The sequence below is a fragment of the Oryctolagus cuniculus genome, chromosome X (genome assembly GCF_051225735.1).
Source record: "Oryctolagus cuniculus isolate XC-2025 breed Fujian yellow rabbit chromosome X, ASM5122573v1, whole genome shotgun sequence".
NCBI lineage: Eukaryota > Metazoa > Chordata > Mammalia > Lagomorpha > Leporidae > Oryctolagus > Oryctolagus cuniculus.
The window spans coordinates 68,764,366-68,772,929 of NC_142888.1; positions in this window are offsets into that span (position 1 = coordinate 68,764,366).

An 8,564-nucleotide genomic window follows, 5' to 3' on the forward strand; every position below is an offset into this window, starting at 1 on the left:
AATAATTGTTGGAGAATTAGTATAAAGTGCATTGATTGTAATTTGTAATTAATATTTCAAATATTGTAATACTTGAAATTTTCTATGACAGTAAGTGTTAAGTATTCTCCTTACCAAAAAAATAAAGATATCTATGTGTCGTGATGAATATGTTAATTATGTTTATGGGGTAATTCTTTTATAATGCATACATCAAAGCATGAAAATATCTTGCTGTATATATTAAAATATACAATTCTTTGTCAATTACAATCTCAAAACCTTGGGAAAAATATAAAATGATGACACTTGACTGATAGACCTTGATTTTGTCTTGCTTCATCTACTCTTGCCTTTCCACAGTGGAATGTTCTTTGCCTTGTACCTAGAGAAACACTATGACAGGAAATAGCTTTGTAAACTCAATTCCATCATCCAATAGAGCTTAGATCATGCTAATGTATCAGAGTAAGGTCCTACTGGCCTAGCTTCAAGTTCTACAAATGTTCTCTTAGGTTCTCCTTTGTTTCTGGATTTACCATTTTGCACTCTGGTGTGAGGTCTTTAGTATGTGCATGTTCCCTTGAGTACCAAGGCCCTGTTTGGGAAGCAGGGAGAAAACAGCATATTCATGGGCTAGAAGGGAGTGATGAGGTAGATGAAAAGTGTTATTAAGGGTAGTGTTGCCAGGATGGTACAACAGACTGGATTTCTCAGCAGCGTCTTCAAATCTGAAAATCTAGGTAAAAATGGAGCTGAAATGAGTAAATAAAAAAATCAGATCAAGATAAGGCAAAGTCTGTGCATGAGCTGAAGTGCTCTTCTTCCTCTGTTTAAACAAGCCATTGGGCTGGGATGTACCAGATGTCTTCCTCTACATTTTTTGTCTGATTATCCTGTGCAGCTCACTATTCTCTTTTTGTAGGAGTAGTGCGTTGAAAATGTTGGCATCATGTCTAGATCCTGTCTGGATATTACTTCCAACACATTTTTCTTTCTTCTCTCCCCAACTCCAACCATCAAGACTCATATCAAGGAAGCCTGCTGTGTGCAGACTAGTCTTTCAATGCCAACTGCACCCTCAATAGGCAACTGACTTAAAATTATTACTAGGAATTAGTCAGTACTATACTCTGCACGGAAGACCAGCCTTCTGGGAGAGAGTGGGTTACATAATACCCTGTAAACATTCCTGTTTCTTTTGAGTACCTTAAATAAACTGTGCCTTTTTCAGAGCCAACTCAGCAAGTTGGGTAGTTCTTCCAGCCCAAACAATTCCAGCTTCCACTGTGTTCCTGGCTTCAGGCAATCTCCCACAGGAACCCATAAGGGTATCAAATCTGAATGCAGTAAGATTTTGAATCTTCTCTATTATGGTGTGAGCATTATTATGGCAGAATGGGAAATGAAAATGAATACAAAATCTTTAATTAAAATATCTTAATTATTTGACAAATATTTTAATATATCTTGTCATTTGCAACAACATGGATGAAACTGGATATCATTATATTAAGTGAAATCAGTCAAGCACAGAAAGTTAAGTAGTGCATAATCTCACTCATGTGGAATCTAAAGAAGTTGATCTCATAGAATTTGAGAGTTGAATAGTTGATTACTATAGGTGAGGAGTATGGCGGGAGGGAGGGATGGGAAAAGACTGATCAAAGAGTATCAAGTTATAGGTAGGAGAAAGTTGTAGTGTTCTGTTGCATAATGCAGAGACTCTAGATAATGCTAATGTACTGTATGTATATATATTTTAAAGCCAGAAGAAAGGACTTTGAATGTTCTTCCTATAAAGCAATGGCAAATGTTAGAGTAGATATGTTTACCCTAATTTGATATTATGCAATGTATATTTGTATCAAAACATCACTTAGTAACTATAAACATGCATAATTTTTATGCATCAGTTAGTATTTGTTTAAAAGTATTCAAAATATGGGCCAGCGCTGAGGTATAGTAGGCTAAGCCTCTGCCTGCAGCACCGGCATCCCATATGGGCACCAGTTCGTGTCCCAGCTGCTCCTCTTCTGATCCAGCTCTCTGCTATGGCCTGAGAAAGCAGCAGAGGATGGCCCAAGTGCATAGACCCCTGTGTCCATGTGGGAGACCTAGAAGCAGCTCCTGGCTCTTGGCTTCAGATCAACCCAGCTCTGGCTGTTTTAGCCCATTTGAGGAATGAATCAGCAGATGGATGACCTCTCTCTCTCTCTCTTTGTCTCTCTCTCTGTCTCTCTGTCTCTCTCTGTCTCTCCCTCTCTCTGTAACTCTGCCTCTCAAATAAATAAATTAAATCTTTTTTTAAAGTGTTCAAAATAAAGATAAACAGGTTACAATTTTAGCTAATTTTTTAAATAGCCATTATCTGTAGCAGTGTATTGTGTGTGTGTGTGTGTGTGTAAGCATGTTCATAGGCAAAAATGATGCTAATGTCATTAGCACAATAACAGTATGATGCCATGCAATAGGCACTAGCTTTCAAAACAAAAAGTCTACATTCTAGTCATGGTCTAGAGTCTTAAAGCAAATTACTTCATCTTTCTTGTATTTAAGCTTCTTCATATGGAAATGAGGAGAATGGACTAGATTACCTTTAAGTTACACTCTAGTTTTAATATTCTGTAATCTTAAAACTCACCTTATATTATTTCTTGTTAAATATATGATTAGGTATTCACTTAATCAAGGAATTATACGAAATCTGAGTAATGGTTTAACTGAAAGAATTTTCATGTGTAAAATTACATATAGAGAGAAAAAACAGCTTGTTTGTGAAGAAGAAAACCTGTGCCTGTGCTTGAATTCACGTTGCAACATTAAGCGCATCATCTTATCAAGCAAATTAGGGCCCAAAGAATAAAATAACTTTCATGAACGAAACTAAGATAATAATTTCCAACCTTCAAAGATCAAATAAGGAAAGGATCCTGAGCTCAAAGATCTTACTTGGGGAAAGAGGAATAGACAAATGAATGGTAAAACAGGTTTAATAAATTAAATTAGCATCAGCCTAATTAGGCTCATATCTGATTGTTTGTTCCAGTTTTTTTTTCCAGACAATCAGATTTACTTATACCAAATATTTCTAAGTATATTAGGGTTATTGTTTCTTTGATGGGAGAAATCAAATGGGATGTGGATTTACATAATAAATATTACTCATCAAACAACCAACAGTCAATGAGCTCAGTTAAAGATTTAAATGAATAGATTTTCTTTTGTCAGGTATTAAAATCACACATTGAAAATGATGCGTTTAGTAATAGGTCTGATTTACCTGGCAAGTGGCAGAGAAAATTTAGATGATGTGAAGAAAGGAGTATATGCTCAATATCTACTTTGTTTCAGATATGTCAGTTGCCTCGCTGATAGCCATATCCCTTTTTGCTAACAATACCGCACTTTTATTCAGACGGCAATGTACAGAGTCCCAGAAGGTGAATCAGCATTTGTCTCAGTAGGCGGGAGGTGGGAGTGGTGGGCAGTGTAGCCCACAGAAGTTGTTTTAGAAAGTTAGAAGGGTTGTATGGCTTGTCATGATGACTGGAGTATTACTGTTATTGAGTGGGTGGACCCCTTGGGTATTACGTGGGTCATATAATGCAGTGAATAGTTTCACAAAATTAAAAATTGTCTCATGTCCCTTTGAATTTCAAATGTCTTACCAAATGTTCATTAAAGTTGAAAATAGCTTGTTAAAGATGGTCAAATCTACATCTGTTTCACATATAAAGTAAAGTATTTTCTGAACATTTTCAGTACATAATGAATTGTGCAGACATTCAACTACTGCACAAACTGAGGGAAAATTTATTTTGTGTATTAAAAGTTGACCAAGACTTGTTAACCATTTTGGAAAGTTGTATCACTAATGGCAACACAGTTTGTGATGCTGATGCTTGAGTTGCCAATATAACAAACCCTTAACAATCTACACTCAAAGCTGTCAAATTTAAAGTAATTCTGCATATGGAAAAAGAATCTATTTTGTTATGTCTTCAGGCATAATAATGGGCAATCATTTCCAGATTTAAAACATTTTTATTATAAATGAATCTCTTTATGTTATAGTTAGGTCATTTTAATTATACGTTTTTTGCATTATTTCTTTACTATTCATGCATTTCATTTCAACTTAGTGAAAGGGAATTACAAAACATTTGCAATAAAAAGAAGTTTGGCATCTGTTTCCCTATACAGAAATACAGAAATCCAATCTGTAGTGAGTGATGTTGTCATATACCAGGAACGTGGCTAGAGGGAATCAACCCTTTGTGGAAGGTCTGGGAAGGATAGTGAAATGGACAGCACTAGAAGCTGCTTGAGGAGAGCGTACAATTTATTTAACACCTGAGGCAAATATCTCCTTTTATATATGAAGTAAAATGCAAAATGGGTGGGTTACAAAGAAAAGAGACCAAATGTAAGCCATAAATCATTCAAACCAAATATATATTTATATTTTATAAATTAACAAAATTTAGCTTGTTTTCTCCCTTAATGATTGCTTACATGGAAGAAGCAATGTCAGAAACACACCTGCAACCTATATTTTATTTACTTGTGTAAGAGGTAGAGTTACAGACAGAGAGAGGGAGAGACAGAAAGGTCTTCCATATGCTGACTCACTCCCCAGATGGCCTCAATGTCCAGAGCTGGGCCAATCCAAAACCAGGAGCCAGGAGCTTCCATGGGGTCTCCCACACAGGTGCAGGGGCCCAAACACTTGGGCCATCTTCTACTGCTTTCCCAGGCCACAGTAGAGAGCTGGATTGGAAGAGGAGCATCCAGACATGAACTGGTGCCCATATGGGATGCTGGTGCTGCAGGTGGAGGCCTAGCCTACTATGCCCCACCAAAGTGTATTTAATTTCCTCATCATTTAAATTTACTTGGAAACTAGCAAGAGAAAAGCATCAAGTTACTTATAAAGGAATCACAATTAGATTAATGGTGGACTTCTCAGCTGAAACTTTATAGTCCAAAAAAGAATGAAATTAAATAATCAAGTCCTGAAAGAAAGAAATAAACTCCCAGCAAGAATAGTATACTTAGCAAAGCTGTCCTTCAGAAAATAAGGAAAAATAAAGACTTTCCATAAGCAAAAATGGAAAGAATTTATCTCCACCAGGCCAGCCCTACAAGAAATGCTTTTTCGAAGTGAAATCATAACTGTAGAAGAAATGCTTCTACATTGGAAGTGAAACAATAAGTGCCATCAGAAAAAACTCATGAAAGTGTAAATCTCAAAGGTAGAGCATATACATGAAAGAAGAGAAAAATCTAATGATTCATATTTTATTTTTGCTTTTTTCTGATTTGACTTACTAAATATTTACTTAAAGATGTTTTCACCTGGATTATTTAGGACTATAGATCTGCAATTTCTTTTTCTTCTATGCATTATGGTTTTGTGTCAGGGTTATATAGATCTCTGAAAAATACATGGAGGGGGCATTGTGGTGAGAACACTTAAAATCTACACTTTTAGCAATTTTCCTATATACAATATACTGCTATTAACTATAGTCAGCATGACACACAACAGATCTCTTGAAACTCTTCTTCCTGTCTATCCAAAATTTTAACTATCACTAGAAGGTACACTGTGGTAGGTAATGATGAATACAACAAACTTTAAATAACCACTAAAAAGACAAAACAAAGAGTCACATCTAATAATCCAAGAGAGGAAATGAAATGTAATCATCAAAATGCTCACTAAAAGAAGTCATAAGTGGGAAAAAATGGAACCAAATCCAAATTTAGAAGAAGGAAAGAAATAATAAAAATTGGAGAAGGAATAAACAAAATGGAAATTTAAATGCATAAAATATTAATTAAATAAAAAAGCTTTTTAAATGATAAACAAAATTGATAAACTATTAGCCATATTAACAAAGAAAAAAGACTCAAATAAATGAAATCAGAGATAAAAAGGATATTACAATCAATACTACAGAATTGCAAAAAATCATTAGGAATTGTTATGAACAATTACATGCCATGAAGTTGGAAAACCTGGGGCTGCCACTGTGGCACAAGCAGGTTAAGCTGCTGCCTGTGATGCTAGCATCCCACATGAGCACTGGTTAGAGTCCCAGCTGCTGTGCTTCCAGTCCAACTCCCTGCTAACGCACCTAGGAAAGCAGTGGAGGATGGCCCAAGTGCTTAGGCCCCTGCCACCCACACAGGAGACTCACATGGAGTTCTGATCTCATGGCTTCACCCTGGCCCAGCCCCAGCCATTTCAGTCATTTGGGGAGTGAATGAATGTATGGAAGATCTCTCTCTCTCTCTCTCTCTCTCTCTCTCCCTCCCTGTGTGTGTGTGTGTGTGTGTGTTTCCCTGTCTCTGTAACCATGTTTTTCAAGCAAATAAATAAATCTTTAAAAAAATACAAGGAACCATCCATGAGATTACCAGATTTCTCACAAATACTTTGCAGGCCTGAAAAGACTGAAATGATGTATTCAAAATACGGACAGAAAAAAGGCTGCCATCCAAGTAAAGTGCATCCAGAAAAACTCTACCTCAAAAGCAAAGGAGAATTTAAGAGTTTTAAAGACAAACAGAAGTAGAGGGAGCTGATTACATCTAGGACTGCACTGTAAGAAATGGTATGGATAATCCTTCAAATTGAAGATGAATGGATAATAAGTAGACAACAACATGAAACTGTATGAAAATGTTTCTTCAATAAAGGTAAATGTATGGACAAATACAGTAACCTGTACTATTATAATGTTGATGAAAAGAATGAATATGACAATTTAAAGCTATAGATCAGTGTTAATGAGTATTCAATATATGAAGATGTAGTTTGTGGGGCCAGTGCAGTGGCATAGTGGGTAAAGCCGCTGCCTGCAGTGTTGGCATCCCATTTGGGCTCCAGTTCGCGTCTGGGCTGCTCTGCTTCCAATCCAGCTCCCTGCTATGGCCTGGGAAAGCAGTAGAAGATGGCCCAAGTCCTTGGACCCCTGCACATGCATGGGAGACCCAGAAGAAGCTTCTGGCTCCTGGCTTTGGATCGGCGCAGCTCTGACCATTGCAGCCATTTGGGGAGTGAACCAGTGGATGGAAGACCTCTCTCTCTGTCTCTGTCTCTGTCTCTCTCTCTCTCTCTCTCTTTGCCTCTGCCTCTCTGTAACTCTGCCTTTCAAATGAATAAATCTTTAATAAAAAAGATGTAATTTGTGACATCAATAATGGAAGTGGGTTGGAGTTATTAGGCAATAATAATTTTATATATGAATAAAGAAAAGTCTTTAACATTCTAAAATAGAATGTAATAACTTTTTTTTTATTTGACAGGTAGAGTTATAGACAGAGAGAGAGAGAGACAGAGAGAAAGTTCTTCCTTCCGTTGGTTCACTCCCCTAAATGGCCGCTACAGCCGGTGCTGCGCCGATCCAAAGCCAGGAGCCAGGAGCTTCCTCCTGGTCTCCCATGTGGGTGCAGGGGCCCAGGCACTTGGGCCATCCTCCACTGCACTCCTGGGCCACAGCAGAGAGCTGGACTGGAAGAGGAGCAACCGGGACTAGAACCTGGTGCCCATATGGGATGCCAGCGCCGTAGGTGGAGGATTAACCAAGTGAGCCACAGCGCCAGCCCCCATGAATGTTATAACTTTAAATAGTACTCAGCCACCTACTTGCTCCAGCTCTTCCTAAAAAATTTTATGTAATTGCAAGGGTAACCACAAACAAAATGTGGATGGAATATACACAAAATAAGGGTATCAAAGCATATAAACAGAAAAAATTATGAATCACAAAATAAGGCAGTAAGAGAGGAAAGGAGAGAGAGAAAATAAAATTCAAAATATATAGAAAACAAATAACAAAATGGTAATAATGAATCTTTTATATCAATAATTACTTTGAATATAAATGGATTAAACTCCCTAATCAATAATTGATTGAATAAATTTAAAAAGCTGGAACCAACCTTTGGTGCATGAGTTATAATGCTAATTCAGATGCCTGAACTTTGTATCAGAGTGCCTGGGCTCAAGTCCTGGCTCTGCTCTTGATTTCAGTTTCATGCTAATACAAAGCATAGAAAGCAGCAGGTGGTAGCTCAAGTTGGGTCCCACGGGAGGGTCCCCAATTGAGTTCTCAACTCAAGGCATCGGCCATGCACGATTGTGGCAGTTTCAGACAATTGTGGCAGTTTCAAGCGAGGAAGTCTGCTTCTCTCTCTCCCTCTGTCTCTTTCAAATAAATTAAATGATTTTCAACAACTACATGTTTTCTGTGAAAGATGCGCATTAAATCTAAGGGCGTACATAATCTAAAAGTGAAAGGATGGAAAATATATCATAAAAATAGTAACTAACACAGTAAGAATGGCAATATTAATATTAGTCAAAATAGATTTTAAGTCAAAAACTGTTTCAAAACAAAAGAAAGTCATTTAGCAACAATAAGTCAATACATCAAGACTATAAATCTGTATAAATAAAATAATTCTAAATATTTATGTACCAAACCTCAGAGGTTCTAATTATATATTTTTAAAAAGTTGACAGAAATGAAGAGGAAAATGGACAGTAACATGCTAATAGTGGAAAATCT